The 19,142-nt window shown below is 40.9% G+C and overlaps 1 protein-coding gene across 3 annotated transcripts in view; it reads left to right on the top strand.

The window, feature by feature from the left end:
* Positions 1 to 19,142, top strand: part of UNC5C (unc-5 netrin receptor C) — a 271,714-nt gene that overhangs the window by 141,078 nt on the left and 111,494 nt on the right. The gene's annotated exons all lie outside the window — the stretch shown is intronic.

The raw sequence follows: 19,142 nt of genomic DNA, 5'->3' as shown, positions 1-19,142 counted from the left end.
TTGTTCAATTAGTAAAACAAATGTTACAAAGTTAGACAGCTTTGCTTGCCAGTGATGACAGGAATATATTTGACTGCAGCCCATTATCAGTCCAAGGCTGAGAAACATTATTCCAAGAAAATCCTGTTTGTTATTCTCATGTTTACCCTTTTCTTCCTCCACCACTTATAATGCCATAATGCAGGCAGACACCAGGTACATGCAGTGAATAGCATTAGATGAAGTTGTAGCTAGGCTTACTGTATTGCTGGTAATAATGCTAGGCAGCAGAAAAGGCCCAGAGCTGTCTAGGCAAGGTGACATCAGAGCCCCAACTTCTTCTGCAGATTTTGAGGAGGAAAAGCAAGCTGGCAGGAATTCTTGCAGAGGGGCACAGAAACAACATCTGCTGCTGTTTTATCTTGCTTGCCCTTGTAATGTTGCGTCCAGAGCGATGGTGCGTTTTGCAGAAGAATGTGGAAACGCTAATGTAAGCAAATGTAACTTTTTAACAAGCCTTGGAAATGCATGAATGCAGGTACCGATTACTCCCTTTACAGTGCAAGGCTTTTTTTAAAGACGTTTGAAAATGTAAAAATAAATCCTTTTCTTGGTGGCTTATCTTACAAAACAGTGCACACAGAGTATACTGTAAAGGTTTTCTAAATCACTGCCAGGAGCTTGCAAATCCCTTATCAGAAGTTACGCAAGAGCTGGACCTCTTCTGGTTACTGTGTTAAAATCTATACAGTTTCTGTACAAGTCTGTATTGGAAGTAACACACCAGTAATCATTCTTCTGATTACCACTAGTAGTACATGGAGTAGCTTTCCTAGAAGTGTCTCAAAGAAACACATAACCATTAATTGCTTAATCCTCATGGCACTCCTGCCAGGTCAGTCTGGTGGGTGTAAAAATGTATTATGACCATTTTTCAAGGTAAGGTTGCAAGTAAAAGGAGGCAGCTTAATAAATGGATGGAACCAGCTTAATAAATGGCTGTGCCCTATGTTTGGCTCTCTCCTTTTGGAAAGCGTGATCCAGTCCCACAGCCCCACTAGCTTGGTCAGCGCTTTTCAGGCTGCTGCCTGGCCATTTGGGTATTTGAATTTCACATGTTTTTGTCCTTTTGAGTTTTGGGAAAGCAATTAGTAAGTCGGCCTGCTTATTGCTTATTTCCACAATGCTCAAGCTATGTGGAGGTGCTGCATGCGCACGTAGGGATGCGCGGCTCCTGCAACAAGGGCCCATGGCCTGCGGTGTGTGAAGTGTGTTGGCACAGCAAGCTATAGTCAGGGGCATCTGGGAGTAGGTCCAAAGCTGCAGCAGTGGGTGACTTTATTGACATCAGGAGTGAGGAGGCAGAGCTGAGTGCACTTATGTAATTGTCATGGTTTGAATCCGGTCGGCAGCCAAACACCATGCAGCTGCTCACCAACCCTCCCTCCACCCAGGGGGGTAGACTTGTAGGTTGAGATAAAAATGGTTTAATAATTGTAATAAGATAAAACAATTGCAGTAATAGAAGGTATGAATGGGCAATGTACAATGCGAGTGCTCACCACCTGACAACTGATACCCAGCCCATTCCTAACTAGTGATCCCGAAACATCGAGACCCTGCAATCACAATCCTGGAAGGAGAGCCCCCCTTCCCAGCTGCCCCTCCTTTATGTACTGAGCATGGCGTTACATGATATGGAATATTTCGTTGGCCAATTTGGGTCCATTGCTCTGGCTGTGCTCCATCTCAGCTTCTTGTGTACCTGGACACAGGCAGGGCATGGGGAGTTGGAGAGTCCTTGACACATCAGCAACAACTGAAAACATCAGTGTATTATCGACGCTTTTCTCATACCAAATCCCATATTGGATCCAAAGCACAGCACTATTCTAGCTACTAAGAAGAAAAATTAACTCTATGCCAGCCAAACTGGGACAGTTATGAATGTTAGGAAGAGAGATGTGATTAATAAAGATCATTATGAAGCTGGATGTGTACAGAGATCACTAATGTTCATTTTAGTAATCCCAGAAGGCTTTGTGCCTTTAAATAATGGCAGTGACAAGAAAGAGTCAAAAATGATGATGTGATAGTGAAAGACAGTGGTTTATTTTATTGTAATAAGTGTTGTGCTTAAACTTTCCAAGATTTCATGCTGAAGGAAATGGCACAACAGTTTGGAAGGAAGAAGAGGCAGCAATCAGAAGCTCGTCTGCTTTTTTCACTGTTTTGTTCTGGTTTTCTCTCATCTTCCTTTGTGTTTTTCTAGATCCTATGCTTGCCAGTGCACGAAGATTTAATAGGTGTTTGTACAGCATGTTTGGGCTTCGTTCTAATTGTAGTATTTGAATGCTACCAGAACAGAAATAATAAACAATAATTATATCAATAATAGAACCACACAGAGAAATGTATAAAAGTTTGGAATGCTGAAATAAATCTCAATGAGATTAATTTGTGGGTAAGGTATATAATCAGGCTTATAGCACTGGTTTTCTGATACGTGCCTCTGCTGATCACATAAAAATCCCTGTCACAAGTCTGGCATATAAAATAGCTTCTCTGTACACATTTTTCTATACATATTCTTATATCAGTGCAGCATGAAAATGGACTGTTCTGTATTACAAATTGCCATAACTTTGACAAAACAATTTCACAATTCCAAATGAATTAATAAAAACCAATGGTGACTATTTGCGACTCCTTGCACATTTTGTAATACTAGAAGTCTTAAGGGGATGGATGTAGTAGGAGACAGACTGCAAGGAAGTTTGTCAAAGGTGTGATAAATTTTCATATGCCTCTCAGATTTTATGGCGTGGCTTTCTACTCCACACAGTGTTCTCTTACTGCTCTCCCCTTATACGCTTGTTTAAAAGGGGGATAATTGAACTTATAAGAACAGCTAATGAAAGTGGGTCAGCATCTTGGAGTCAGTGTTCTTGACTTCTTCTCAGGCTTGCATTCAAGGAGATAGATCAGTGAGGAGGAAGCAGGTAAATGATCAAAATTATGAGAAATAAACTTGTGACACCTTTCTGAAAGTTACATTTGGGTTTGGTTATGAGGGGTTAGCAGATGTCATGTGCCGTTGGCATTTATTAGTGAATTTGATGTTGTGTCCTTCAGCTTGGCTTGAAGGGAGTTTGCAGAGCTGTACAGGTTATTGATGGCAGGGATGCAAACGAACCTGGTGTTTTTTATGGCAATGTTGCTAGGTCCTGACTTTCTGAAGTGGTACTCTATATTAGCCAAAATGGAGCCTGAACTACCATATGAAGTCTGTAATTGTCCTTTTCCATCAATGTCTTACAGAGAAGGGCTGCAGTTGGAGTGGTCTCCCAACCAGCGGCACAGGTACCCCCTGTCCCATAAAATATAGGGACTAGGCAGGGCTTTTTCTTAGATGTTTCACTCATGGCACACGTGCCGAGTGGCTCTGTGCACAAGCAGGACAGTGTCACACGCAGAGAGATCTGGCTGGATTCACTCACTGTGCCAAAATTGTTCTGCATTGTATTTGCCTAAGACATGCAAGTAACTGAACCAGCGTTGGGTCCAACTTACTAAAATCTTTAGGGCACACTGGATTTCTGTACTTTGGTGGTTTTCTATATAATTGCTAGCAAGCAGCAAATATGAATACAACTAAGTTGTTACACTTTGCTCTACAGTTCATGAGTATGTAAAATGTATATTGAAAAAGCTATTACTGAAGGAAAATTAAACTGGGAAGGCTGTGATAGTCCTGTGCTGTATTAGAGGAATGCATTGAAAATCACTGCTTTGCTGAAGCTAAATTCTACCTCTTAAATTTAGGTATAGCATGTTTCATCTCCTGGAAGTCTATGGTGCTAGCAGTGATGTTCTATTGTTTAACTTAATTTAGGCCTTGAAAACATGGAAGCCAAACACTTAGAAAGCAGCTGTTCATCTGAATGTATTAAGCAATTTACTTTAGGTAATGTAGCCTATAAAATTTTAATTTTGGATTAAATAAACCGTATCCTTCAGCATGACTCTCCTACCTTGATGTTCAGAGAATGAAATATGGGCACATTTAGTGAGTTTCTTCTCCAGGATGCTCCAGTGGATAAGGGTCAATAGTTTCCTAATGAAAGCAGTCAATAGCAATTTCTCTTAGTAAGCACAAAGAAATTAGCATTAAACAACAGGCATCAGTGGCAAAAGTTTTACGTGATTATGTGGTTGGATTGCTATAGGCTTTAGGAAATAGCTGTAGCATACTACTCAATAGATAGGAAGCAGCTTAATTATATCCTTGTTGACAGAAGATGCATTGTCAAAAAAAGTGTCTAAACAAGTTGGAAATAAATGTACAAATATTTGTGTCTGTGTGTGCAGAGGTAGGCCTGTTTTCTGCAGTGTTTATGTTTTGCATTTTACATCTTAAGATGTGGAACTAAGCAGATGTTTTGCTGCAGAAGAAAGGCTGAAATTATTTCTTGTCACAGTTCCTTCATGAATACCATTCTTACCCTAAACCCATGTAGTTTCTTGCCTCAGATCAAAACCCCACAGATGCTGAAGAGAGTTTCTGCAATGACTGGAGTCACTGGGATCTAACTGTGAGAGGGTGCAGGTAGGGATGTTGGTGTAGGTACAAGTAGCGACAGAGGCTATGCTATGATGGAAAACAGTCAACTGTCTCAAACTCATCTTGTTTTTAATTTAAAAAATCTGATCCAAAGCATGTGTAGCAATTTTCTGAGAAAAAGGTTTGACCTATATCTAGAATGGTTTCATAAACACATGTAAAAATAACCAGCCCTGAGAATCAGTGAACACCTCTAGCCTTTGCTTACTCCTGTTTATTCTTGTTACCAAATTAGCTTTTGACTTATGACTCAGAGTCACATGTAGGCTCTGAGATGTGAGAGACGGGAATTCAACAGATTTCATTAATCTATGTAGGAAATGTTAATAGCCTGGGAGGCTTGGTTGTGTGTTGTTTGTCATCTGTTTGTTTTTAACTCCTTGTTTTTAATGTGGTCTTTCTAAAACTCTTCCCGATTTTTAACAGTAAAATAGAAGTCTCACATGGTCGATATCTAAGTTTGTACAATCTATATCATAGTATTAACTTGGGACAGGTGAAGAACTCGGCTATTGGCAGACTGAGGAATGAAGGGGCATTTTTAATACGTCTCAGATGAGGTTGTGCCAAGGGCCCTTTATTCATCCTGATTCCAAAGCAATACTTCATTGCATCTAAATAACAGCAAGAGAGTCAGAGAGGCTGAGAAAAAAACAGGGGAGAATAGCAAGATCTTAGGAACAGGTCTCTTCCAAATGTTGTCCAGGGCTGTAGGCTGTGAGGGACTGAGGGTGTCGTGGTTTAACACCCATCAGCAACTAAGCACCACACAGCTGCTCACTCACTCCTCCCCCTGCCAGTGGGATGGGGAGGACAATCAGGGAAAAAAAGCAAAACTCACGGGTTGAAATAAGAACAGTTTAATGACTAAAATAAAATAAAATAATTATAATAATTGTAATGAAAATTAATATAGCAAAAAGAGAGAGATAAATAAAACCTAAGAAAGACAAGTGATGCACAATGCAATTGCTCACCACCCGCTGACCCAGCCAGTGCCCAACTGGCGATCCCCCCTCCCAACCAACTCCCCCCAGTGTATATAATGGGCATGATGTTCTATGGTATGGAATATCCCTTTGGCCAGTTCGGGCCAGCTGTCCTGTCCATGCTCCCTCCCAGATCCTTGTGTACCGGCTCGCTGGCAGAGCACGGGAAACTGAAAAATCCTTAACTTAGGTAAGAACTACTTAGCAACAACTGAAACATCAGCGTGTTATTAGCATTATTCTCACACTAAATCCAAAACACATCACTGTACCAGCTACTAGGAAGAAAATTAACTCTATCCCAGCTGAAACCAGGACAGGGGGTAATGCCTGTTTGTTGTGTTGCTTTTAAAGACTAGTGTTTCATCTCTTAACATCTTGAGAAAATCTAACTCTTAGAATAAAATTAATATAATAGCAAAACCACTTTTTGAATGGCAGGAGAAAAAAATCAGGTATTTTTGTATGGTTGCACAGCAAGCAGTCACTTTTTTATTAGTTTTGAAGACCCATGCTTTCATGTATTTGTTTCTCTGATGAGAAAAGGAGCTTAACGTTTATATTGTATACTTTCAGAGCTGTTGTTTGATAGAGAAATTTAAAGCATGGATAGTTTATTGAAGTCTTGATTTTATTCTTGATAGACTACTGATTCGCTCAGCAAAGGAAATTGTTAGGATAAATTTTTCTTTGGCCTGATTCATTCCACAGTTTCCTTTCCAGAGAGCACAACTTTATTACATATTCAATCTCATTCTCTTCTGTTACACAAAGACTATACTGCAGAGATGCACACTGCCTGTCAGAAAAAACTTTGCCTTTGGTCAGCCCTGACTTCATGTATAATCAGGCAGAGAATTACTTATGTCGTTTATCCAGGCAGCATTGTGATAGGAGCCTGGTTTGGAGGCAGCTCAGGCAAGACTGAGATGTTGGTCTGGGCTGCCCATGCCACAGGCGTAGGACAAAAAGGGGTGTTTTGACTTCCAGGCATCAAGCATCCACACAAACCCATGGTCATCATCTTCCTTGCAAGCAGTGCCCAGTTGCTGTTTAATGTAAACCACAGAGACAGCTATAGCAAAGAGGCAAATTGGCATTTATTTCTTCATAAGACCAGGCTCTTTCAACAACAGAATTTGCAAGACCAGTATTATTTATTATTGTTTAAATGACAGTTTTACTGGAAACCCCAACTGGCTGTACCAGGTCTACATAATGTGTTGCACAGGCAAAGGATGCAAAGGCTGCTTGCTACTGGGAAGAGTAATTGTGTGCCTGAATAAGTACAGAATAGGGCTAAATGCTTCCATCTGCATGTACATTCAGTGTGTTAGCCCAGATCCTTCAGCCCTAGCTGACTGAAGGACATGTTATTCTGACACGCTGGAATAGCTCATCAGTTGGTACAAGGCAGTGACTTACAGTAGCCAAGAGCTGGGTAAGGATTCATGGACTTCACAAAAGCCCATTTCTGCTGGAGGAATAGGAGATGAGACATTTAAGAACACCAGAGCAAGGCAGTAAAGATATTCCATATTGTGTAACTATATTTTAGACCAGGACTGGTATTATTTTTCATGGAATATCACTAGTAGGTGGAAAAGCCTGTGTTAAAATAGAGCAATGGAACAATGTAGATGTCTATAATTTGGATTGAAACACAGTACAATTATCCCCAATCGGGGTTTATAAATGCAGGATACTTAGACTTTAGAAATCCATGCTTGTCAAGATAAGAAGGTGCTCACTATCCAAACAAGCCTAACACTCACCACCCCCAGTTAACAACCTTATTATTGTGAGTGAAATATTTAACCTTTCTGGTCCTGGATTAGATTAAATCGATCTTGAAGGGCAGTTCTTCTAGATTCTTCTCCTCTGTGGCCATGTGATTATGTTGCTTTCCCGTACCTCTTAGCCTTCCCTTGGACACACACATTCCCATGTGCACCTACACTCCCTCTCTCTGTAGTGTCGCCTTCTTCTGCTGTAAATGCCTGCTCTCCTTTTTTTCAAGACTGCTGCCAGCTCCCCTTGGTAGCAGGAGATGGGTGGGAGAGCTGTGCTTTGGTGCCTTCTCTCTACATGACCGTTTCCTTCATTAATTTCAAAAAAGTGAAGTTACCTTTTTCAGGATCTAGCTGCAGTCTCAGTTCCCTTGTGAATAATGGGAGATAAATGTTCTCAAAATAGCCACCTAAAAAAGGGTAAATTATGACCTTTGTCCTTTACAGAGCAATAGGAAATTGTGGCCATTTGGAAAGATGGCAATTCTGCATTAAATTCTCTATGGTACAATCATGTGCTCATTCTGCAAAAAATAAAAGTGCTCAAAGTTAAAAAGAATCTCTGGAAAAAAGGTTCCCTCCTTTCCCACATGCCCAGCTTCTGCATGCTATTTCAGTGAGTCCCTGGCTGTTTCTGACTGCAGAGTATCTAGACATACCGCAGGCTGCATTTATCTTAGGCACCAGTGGTACAAATACCATTGAAGATCCAGCACTGCAGATTGTGATGGAAGCTAAATATCCAGGGTCCCAGGTGGACTGGCACACAATGTACTGAAGACAAACCTGTCACTTATTCATCGCTTTTATTATCCAAGCCATAAAGATTAAAGTGGCTCACTGCCTGCAAATACAATTCAAATTTTGATGTAGACCCAGATTTAACTCAAAGGAAAGCATAATGCATCCATCTTATTCGGTAATGAGGAGGAAATGATCTGACACCCACAGGCCAAATTTCTTGAAGGGCTCAGTTTAGAATAAACTCATATATTAATCAGTTTATTTGTATTGTCTCGGGGAGAAACCATTCTTTGATCAAAGTCGTAAGCTCATTATTGGTGGAAGGTCAAGTGACTTCCTGCTAGAAGCATAAATACTTGGTTGCGTCTGCACCTAAATTCTGTCATTTTGGGAAGGCTATCGTAGACGCATAGCCATGGCTTTTACTTCAGGGCTAAGCTCGCTCTGTTCTAGATGCAACATGAATGCAGTGAAAGGTCATCTTTGTCCCTGCAAGACTTTAAAATATTAAGGGGTAAAATAAAGGTGGGAGGAATAAAGATTACTGCTATGATCCTACGGATCGAATGGCTTGCCGGTGGTTACACAAGTTGTCTGTGGCAGAGCTGGGATTGACCTCATAAGCCCTGTGTACACATCTGTCATGTAGCTCAGCTTCCTTCCCCTCAGGACTTTGCCACCAGGTTTATCTTGTATTGGGCTGGATTTGTTTCCCGTGTGAGATGTTAAATCTTCCTTCCCATGCCTGTCAGGAGCATGCTTCGCATTGTCCTTGCTTAGGACACAGAACACAGGGAAAAGCCAGTAAGGAACATGCATCAGACGCAAAGTCTTGCTCCCACCTGACTGGCACATCCTTGCACAGAGAATTGAGATATCATTGCAGCATGGGACACAGCTGTTGGTAGCTGTAATATAGCGTGCTTGCAAATTTCCTGGCAAAATTGATACAGTCAGCACACAGTATGCTTTACAGCAACGATAATCAAATGTTCCATAATGATGTATGATTGAAAAATAGTGCTGGCGCTCCCGGCCCTGCTCTCACAGGTTCTTCATATTAATGGACAGCTTTGCCAATTTTCCCTCTCCATTGGGGGGAAAATTCATCCAGGCAGCTGGGTTCCGTTTAGTTTTACAAACCTCAGGGCACACTCAGCTTGCTCTGGAGCGACAGGACCAGCAGCGCCGTACGTTCGCAGGAATATTCCTGAATAATTTCTGAAGCGCACTGGCAAGGTACTGGCTGGGGCTATAATGGGGCTCGCTGAGACCTTAGCGCAAGTCGCGGCGGGCGCCTGCTTGTAAGGATGTCTGAAATAGCAGCGGCTGCAGCTAGCACGTGATTTGGGGAGCGCATGAAGACCATCCTCCATCTTCCCTGCTTCTGTCAAAATCCTGCAGGAACTGTTCTCAGCACAGCCTCTGGAAAGAAAAGTAATAGGCAGCTCGCAGGCTATGTTGTTATTATTCGGCTGGTATTGACTGGCAGTACCAGGACACTGCAGAACTGCCTTTCTCTAGCTGTCAGCCCATCAGCTGTGACAGCCCTAATAATGGCTATGTCAGGAGGCAAGTAAAGAGATGCCACAAATGGATTGCACGTGTATAATTGCTTCAAAAACAAATCTGTTAATAAAAGGAGACGAGAAAATTGACAGGAAGAAATGGCTTATTGCATGCTAATTTTCTCCAGCTTTCATATTATCTCTCTCTTTTTTTTTTTTTTTTTTTTTTTTTAATTCAATTGGGTCACTTCTTCTGGGGAGAATTGTGGTCAGAAAATTGAATATGGGGAGGAATTATATGCAATAAATAATTACAGTGATGTGTTTTTCCCAACAAGGATCAAGTTCAGGCAGATGGATTTGGCGGAAGAGCTGTTACCTATCTGATAGCTCCTGCAGATTACATTTACCCTGTTACAGTCCTTTGAGTTTATAGTCAAAAAAGAAGATGGATGGAGTGGCCCAGAGAGCATAAAATATCTTGTCCCACATGTCTTCAAAGGTCCCATGATGTTGTTTCATCTACATTATCCCTCTAGAGGAAACAGAAGATGCTGCAATTTCTTGTTCTTAGAAATGGCAACATCCACAACAGATGAAAACGATTTTATTTTCCCAGCCCACAACATATCAGGATCCATATGGATGTTCCTAAATGAAAATGCTTTGCCTTCTGCACTGTCTCAGTCAGGTTGCTAGTGTTCATAAACAGGGACATTTACAGAGTACATAAGACTGGCTAATACATATATCTAAACACTTGAAACCTGGATCATCCCAGAAATAATATAAGGAAGCCCTGGAGCAGGGGAAAAAGAGAAATTAATGGATATAGCTCAATAGAAAATAAGGCTAGAAGTAAATAATGTAAGAAAATTGTACCAAATACTGGGATCAATGCTACGCTTGATGAAGGCAACAGTATTCATAAGATAGTAGTGGAAGCAGCTGCAAGACCAATAAATACAAGCTCAAGAATGCCCATTTTGGTGCAAGTTTTTATTTTTCAGAGGAAATGTTTTATTATTCTTTCTAAAGAAAATCATCTCTTTATCTATATATAGCTAAATATATTTATACTCCCCAAATATATTTAGACCCCCCCAAGTCTCCAAACTGTCAGCTGTAATGTGAGTTGTTCTGACTGCAGGAACAGTGAGAACCCATCCTGAGCTGGGGCCCTATCATGTTGCTGATGTAAAAATCAAAATCATGTGTACCCTGCTGTAGTTTAATGGTAGAAGAGGTCAGTGTACATGCACCATGATCTAGATATTCATGTAGTTTTATGAACTTTGTTGACAAACATTTGTTTAGTTCAGAGTTACAGGCTGAGGTGTATTCTGACTTGCAGAGCATAGGTGGAAGCACCAACTGGAAAGGACCTGTCTGAAAGAGATGGGGACAGCAGTATGGCTTATTTTTTGGCTTCTTTCTGGTCTGAAGTTGCTGAAGATGAAAGTTCTTATTGAAGAAGTTGAGTGATACCTAAGAATTGTAAAGTTAATTTGTGCTCTTGCTGGCTTTCTAATGAACACTGTTTTGTTGTGTGAATCTCACCATCTAAAGTGGTCACAATTTGCAGCCTCATCAGAGAGCCCAGGAGTTAGCTTGAATCAGAGGTAAGTTTTGCTCTTTTAAAGCAGTCTTGTAAAGCTAGCCAACCTGCTTTAAAGGAAGAATTGAATCTAAACTCTGTAGGCTATGACAAAAATCTCAACTCAAAGTGACAACCTTACCCCTAGGAAAGTTTGTCTAAGTGACAACTAGGGATACTCTAGAAGACTGAAGGCTAGACTGAGATTTCAGAAAAGTGGACTTGACTCTTGATTCAACTAGTTTCCAGTTTTGACAGGGTCCCTGTCCTGTAAACAAAAAAGGAAAGAAAAAACCAAACCCCATCTTTTTCTCCAAGATGCATGAGGCCACTGCTGACAGGGAAATGGACAGGTCCTCCAGCAGGTGGGCAGGATTACTGTGTACTTGCAGAAACTCCTCCAGGTGTCTGGTTTTGGGTGTTGGAGCAACCAGCAATCATTTTTTTCCAGTGCTTTATTCATTTTTGAAATACAAATTTCAAAAAATGTATCTAGAGAACAGTTATTTTCAGATTTGTAAGGTGTTATTAGAAATGACATAAGAGCAGTAATACAACCAGGGAAAGTGGGACAAATATGAAGAAAGATTTGAACAATATTCTATGATGTTATTCATTTAACAAAGATAGAGAAGACTCGTTACATAGGTGACTGCTGCAATCTGTGCTAAGATAGTTTATGGCTGCATCAGCTCTTACACTTTTCCTCAAGTTGTTTTGGGGTTGTAGCATTTACAGTACATTATTTAAATACATCTGCTTTGTATTCATGCTTTCCTTAATTAAACATTCTGCACCATGGCTTGGGGTTCAGGAGCGCAGTCACTGCATGAGCTTTCTCCGCTTGAGCAATGAAGAGCGAGTTGCTGTACATGACAGCATTTCATCTCTGTATGGCTCAGGACAGTAATGCACGAGCAGCAGGTGAAGGCATTAATCTCCTTAGCTATCCAGAAATGAACTGTCATGTACAGCAACTTGTTCTCTGCTGCTGCTGCTGCTACCTAGTTCCCTCTCCTTCTGCACCCAAGATTACCTTTGCATACATTAAGTATATTCTTGGGTTAATGACATTTTTCCGCCTGGAAGTAGCAAACTGGGGCAATATGAAGCCAGGAGGTGCTGCAGTCCACAGGGCCAGGCAGCAGTGGTGGTTGCAGCAAGTACAGAGGCAGTGGAGATGCCTCAGGATATCCCCTTTCCAAGCCTGAAGGTCACAGGGTTTGAGGGATGCTATGGGGGAGACCATCAGGACTTGAAAGAAGCTGCAGTGTGTGGGGTAGTGGAGAAACAGGCTGGTAATTTGTTCTCTGTGAAGCATGTGCAATACATTAGAATGTGTCCCCAGTACTCTGACCCTTTTGCTGCCTGGCTTATGTGTGAAAGTCCTTTCCCAGGTGGCTTCCAAACCCTTTGGGTTTCGGCTCACCTGGCCAGAGCATAGACTGTCCTACACGTGAAGGAAGATTCTGAAAGAGAACAAGTCACTTAAAAAACCAGCGTCAGCTGCAAGTAAATCGTGCAGAGGCAGTCTACCTTGAGCATATTGGCAGAGATTAATGTAATAGTGGGGGGGGTTTGGGGAGGTGAGGCAAATCCACGTAAATGTACAGTGGTGGGAAGTGCTGTGCTTTTAGTGTTGATAGGGTGATAGTTACTACACATTACCAAACAACAGAGGTGGACTTGGGAAAGAAGCAGCTCAGCTAATAGAGATTTTGTTCATTAACAGGAAGCTACAGCCCAGACTCCCGAGGCAAAATGCTGACTGTCTTGCTTGTACAATACCTGTTTTCAGCTGTGCTATAATGCGTTTTGGCATCAGCATTGAGTACAGTGGGAATCCAACCAAAATACACCCCTTCCTTTAAGTATCAGCAACGAGCATCTGAGGTTTCTTGCATACAATTACTACCCAAATGCACAGCTGGTGTTTTAATTTAGATACTAATTCACTTGTGTGCTGTGATTTTGCCACTTAAAAGGAAATGTGGCTCAGAGAGTGAAATGGAACCATTGCAAATGACCTTTTTGGTGTAAAACCTTCACATATTATGCCTAATAATTAATGTTATATGTTTTCTACCCTTTCTGCCCCCAAGCCTTGTACAATCACAGAATGTGACCTTCTACCATATATTTACAGATGTTTGATTTAATACTACTGTGCTCTGCTGGTCACAAATGAGAAACCTGCTGAATGAGACTACCTAACATCAAAATGAACTTGTGCTATTCAAGCCAATTTTGCCAAATGAAAAGCAGAAAAAGCTGTTCAGACTTAAACTGGAGAACCGCTTTAAACTGTAGTCTCTGGTTAGACACTAGAACAAAGCAGGATTACCTCTTGCCTTACTATTGCTTGGATGGATGGATTTTGCATGAATGTGAGTAAAGCAGATCCGTAGTTAATTATTCTGAGTTATAAAAGTAGGTACAACTGCCTAAGTTTGATGTTGGCTTTTGCTAGATTTCTGTCCTCAGTCATTCTATGTCTCCGCTCTTCTTAGCTATTAATCTTTATCCATTTGTAACAAAATAAGGAGATTCCTGACCAGTCAGGGTTGCCCTAACTTGAGGAAAAAAGGATGGGAGTGATGTGGAATTAAAAAAAAAAAAAAAAAAAGAAAAGAGGTGGAGGGGGGAAGTAGAGAACCTAGAGGCAAGAAGGAAGAGAATAAAATGGAGAATAAAAGATAGGACAGAAAACCCAAGAAAAGGGATGAATAAGGTCAGAGATGAGAAAACAGTGGGATTGAAATACGTGTTTTATATTCAAATCAGTCAAATAGCTTAGGTCTGTGTTTCTGTAGTGATGGCGTTTATGATCAGGACTTGGCAGATTCAGCTGGGGCTGGATATCAGTTTCCTCAGAAAGGCTGGGGATGATGGAGATGGAGATTAGTGCACTGATTCATTGCTCCCCAGCTTCAAGCTGACCTGCTGAGGAGTGCTGAATAAATAAATACGATACAGCAATACAAAGCACGTCCAGCAAAGCCTGCAAATTAATTGCATTTCCATTATTCCTCTACAATGTGTCTTTTCCTTTATGTTTTGCATTCATTCATTAGCATTGCTGCGCTGTCTTTTTGAATGCAGGTCCATATTTCAGGAATCAAAACCAAAGAATTCTATTTGCTTCTGGTTAGAGCCAAAGCTCTGGCACAGACAACAAAGTTACTTGTGCGGGGAGTTGAGACCTCAAAGATTTACAGTTTTGGAGTAGGCTGAGATGCTGAAAAATGTGATTTCTTGGAATAATCTGGGCTGTTATTGAATGATACTGCTTTCTTTAGACACAAGGGAGCCAATAGCAGGTATAAATGACCACGTGTCCCAGTACAGGCAATGCATATTTAAGGGCCAGTTTAACCCTGACTAAACAATATTGTCCTGAGTGCTATGCAGTGTGTTAGCCCCTGTGGCATCTACAAGACAGAGGTAGATATCTCTCTCAGCGTTTCTTATCCCTGCTGCTGCTGGTCAAGCCTGTAGAAGCACTTCAAGCTGCCTTTTTTTTCTCTGTTTTTTCTCCATGTGTGCTTTTGGCTACTGAAGGGCAATACTGTTATTACCTGACCTATAGTTTCAGTTTTGGAGTGGTTTTGATTTTGTCCAAACCAATTCACAGCACTGATGAGGAACAGCAACATAACTTGGTAGCAAGACTTCTTCATCTCTGGGTCTGAAGCCCCACTTCCGTGGCATTTTCGGTTAGCAAATTAAGAGATATCAGTCCCTGTAGGAACCTTACATTAAAAATGAATGTGACAGACAAGAAACTATTCACAGATAAGAGAAGGAAGCAAGTCAGTGTGTGATAGATACAGGAGTTAATCTTCAGCTGCCAGTCTCTAAGCATCAGCACCACAAAACATCAGTGCTGGATCTGTTTTCAGCACTTGCTGGGGATTTCTCTATTTTAACTACCATTGCCAGTAGTAACTGTGATTGAGTATTCAGAAGGTTTCATTTTCTTTTTCTTCCTTTGTTTGTGACTCCTGTTAGTGGCCATAGAGCGAAACTGGTAATATTTGGAGGCACAGGGTAGGGTGGTGGCCAGGAGGGGTGAACATGCACTTTACTGATACTGGAGTTTTACATGCTGTGATCTAGAAGTCATCTAATGGCACATGCCAGACCTTCCCATAGGCACTGCACATTTGCTATCTGGTCTCAACAACTTCTGTTTGAGCTATCTTGGGTACTCTTGATGATGGAAAGGGTGGTACTTCACAGGCTCTTGGGCCAAAGGTTGAATTGGAAGTAAAGCAAAGTCAGGAGCCTGCTGTCTCAGGTTGCTCTTTTAATTTTAAGGGGTTTTGTTTGTTTTTTTGTTTTGAGGGGTTTTTTGTTCTGCTTTGGGTTTTAGGGGGGTTGTTTGTTTGTTTGGTGGGTTTTTTGTTTGCTTGGAGGTTTTGTTTGTTTTTGTTTTTTTGTTAGAGAGTTTGAAAGTAAGAAATCATCAAGAGTTAGGAGATGAGTGTGAATTAAATTAGTTGCTGCAGGGGGAAATTTCCAATCTGTAACTGAATATTTCAGATCTTTTGTGGTCTTCTGAAATAACTGTGGATGCACACTGTTTCTGTAACTTGTATGAGAGGGATTGTACTGCAGTTTCCCTCTGTGGGCCCTGGGATCTGCCCATCATAGTTTCTAGCTTTAGAAAACGATAGGGTGGGTGTTAATGTCAATGAACTAGCTGCATTCTCCTTCCATCATCCCTCATTTGCTGAATCTACTGATGGTGGGAGTAGAGTGGGGAGAGGAGAGGTTGTGCTCTCCTGTAAATAAACGTGTGCTCAAAGAGGTACATCATCCGTGCATCTCCTCAATAAGCAGGCTCTGCATGGAGGATGATAGCTGATTAAATCATCCTGTATGTTTCCAAAGTAAATAAGCCTTTCTTGCTTTCATTTTCCCTCAGAGGGAGGAATACATTTGATTATTTTGTATTAGAATTCGGTTGAACACCTTATTATTAACTTTATCAGTATATATAGTACACACAATCTGTTGTTATTTTCATGAATGCAACCATAATATTCAAGCAGACCAGTGCTTTTCATCTGCTTACAAAGTCTCATGTATTTACAAAACCAATTGATAGTCAAAATAAATAAGTAAATGTCTGAGTCGTATTTCTGATCCTAGGCAATAATCTGTGTTTTTCCATCTGGCTCCCTAAATACCTGGGTGCTTAATTCAGTAAGAAGATATTTATCTTTTATATTCCTTTTCTACTTCTTTTAAGGATTTTTTTTTTCCCCTTTTCCACATCTGGTGCTCAGATTCCCAAGTTCCCCCGCTCCTCCCCCTTCCTCTTCTCCCCAGAAGCTCCTGCTTAGAATTTAGCTAATGGATTTCTAATTCAATTTGGACTTCTGCTGGGATAAATCAGCCTCATACAAAATAATTTATGGTTCTTTTAAAATTGGCTGTGGATGAAATTAGGTAACTAGCACCAGACAAATAATAATCTAATTAAGATCCATGGAAGAAAACAGTGAGTAGGTAGATATTCATGAGGACTAATGTCAGTCTCAGGACAGCAGTCTCATCAGGATGCCCCTAGCCCATGGAGAGAGCCCTTCAGAGCACCCAAGGTCAGGCTCCTGCTCCAAATCCTGCTCCTCAACCGCTCCATCAGTACAGAGGGAGACCAGTGACAAAACTTGCATCAGCTCCGAGATAGCCATACTTTGTTCCCTAATCATTTCATTGTTTGTGGTACTTTGTGTAACTGTTGTTGACTGTTTAGTAAATGGTGCTGACAGGTATTTTGGAGAACTTTTGAAGGAATAGTCTGGGTACTGAGCTGGGTACTCAGTTTGAAGGTAGTGAATTAGAGTGCTACCTATTAGGCTGCTACATCCATTTTGCAGATGGGACCCTGAACCTGACAGGGTAGATTTCCCTAAGGTCGCACAAGAATATCTACCCCCTGGGTCTCAGCTTGATGCCTTAACCAGGTAGCTGTACAACTGAGCTATTATTTTAGGTATAGGCAAGTGACCTGGATTTTTCTGGGATGGAGTGATCCCACTAACGAGATTAACTGTACACTTCAGATAGCTCATGAAATCAAGATCCAAGACATCCCACTAGATCTCAGTTTTATTAATCACGAGTTGTTGGATCATCACTTTTTGATGAGAAAAATTCTTGCATTGAAAGCATTGGAAAACGTTGGAGCTCTGTAGCAGTTTTAATAATGGGAAAAGTAGGGATAAAAATAGCCATTTTTGCTAGAAGCAAAGGATTGACATTTTAGCCCTAACGTACTAATGCAAGAAGCAAGCTAAATTATTAATATGAAACGATATAAAAAGCTAAGAAAGTATTTGCAAAGTACAACATTCAATTACAGATCCTCTCAAGCTAGCAGTATGGGACTCCTTTCATTGTGCCCTAGCCATCAACAATACATTGCACGCAGATTTATCTATATTAAACCAACTTGTGCTGTGTAGTATGATTTACCACTGGCCCTAAAATCCATCTGCCTGTGGCTGACGACTCTCTAGCCTGAGCTCTGTCATTGTTTCTAGTACATGATAGAGCCTTAAGAAATCCTCTCATGAGAAGAGATAGGATCACTTCTTTATTTGTTCATCGTATTTGGGATACCACATTCGGACTGTTGACATAGCAGTTGGATGAAGGACCTGAGTCTGAACTTCTAATTCTAAAAATAGAGAGAGAGTTAATTATCCTTAGATTTTTCCTGAATTGTATGCTTTGGACTATACCCAGGAAACTTGTTTCCAGTATGTGTTGAGAATGTATTTTATATGCTGTAAAATGCATCCTACCATCTACCCACAAAGGTTAAGTTAGGTCTTGTAAAAAGAGATTTTTCATATTATTGTAACAGGCACCTACTTTCATGTCCATGTAAATATGGCAGGCTCTGTCCTGTGTGACAAAGAGTGCCTGAAGGGGACTTGAGAATGAATAGGTTTAACAAAAAGTATTTTAGCCTAAGCCTTGTCCATCTTTAATTAGTTATCAGGGTTAAAGAAGGGGTCAAGAGCCTGGAGCTGCTTCAAGACTAATGTGTCAAAGGAAAGTGAAGCCTAACACTGAAGAGGAAATGATGCTCCTCAGAGGTTTAATAATTTTTTGACCCTGTGTCAACCATTATGACTACTAATGGCAGCTGGGGCAGAAATGTTTCAAATGAGACTTCGCTTTGCAGGTGGTTAGGAGGAGATCCCGTGCCATTGTGCAGACCCATCACAAGCTAGAATCCAAAAAAGGAAAAACGCATTTCAGTTTTACAGGCAAGACACAAAGTCTCGTGATCTGACACTGAAGTTTCTCTGCTGTTCATACGTTGCATTTGTATCAGAGAAAACAGAACTAGCAATAATATGCAGCCAAACTGCTTGAACTCTACCAGCACAACCATGTCTAACAAGAGTCATGTTAATTTTCTAATTAGATTAAATGCCCAGAGCTCACACTTACGGAATACAGCATGTGTGCTGGGCAAAGTAACACTTGCATGTTATTCTCTGTGGTTTTGTTACATGACAGAGCAAGGGAGATAAAGTTTCAGAGACAGTCTGCAACCCAGTTTTTTTTTTTAAGCATTAATATTTTATTAATTTTAAACAAATGGAAAGAGAGAACAACTGGACAATGGAGAGCAATCTTCCACAGGATAATAATTACCAAGAAATGTCACTGATGTCACCTGCTGTTTGTACAAGCACTTTTGTTTTATTTTAAGGTGCTGTACTTTTGATAGCCATGGCATAGGAACTGAGCCAACCTTATTCAGCAGCACAACAACAAGGTTTCCATCAGAATTAATGAAAGTGTTGCAAAGAGGGATGTGACTGCTGGTGCACAGGACAGGGCAGCAAAGAAACAGGGCCTTTGCCTCTTCACTTGACGTTT

This window comes from Tyto alba, unplaced genomic scaffold (genome assembly GCF_018691265.1).
Source record: "Tyto alba isolate M040663 unplaced genomic scaffold, T.alba_DEE_v4.0 Super-Scaffold_6, whole genome shotgun sequence".
Taxonomy (NCBI): Eukaryota; Metazoa; Chordata; class Aves; order Strigiformes; family Tytonidae; genus Tyto; species Tyto alba.
This window is presented reverse-complemented; position numbering and strand designations above follow the sequence as displayed.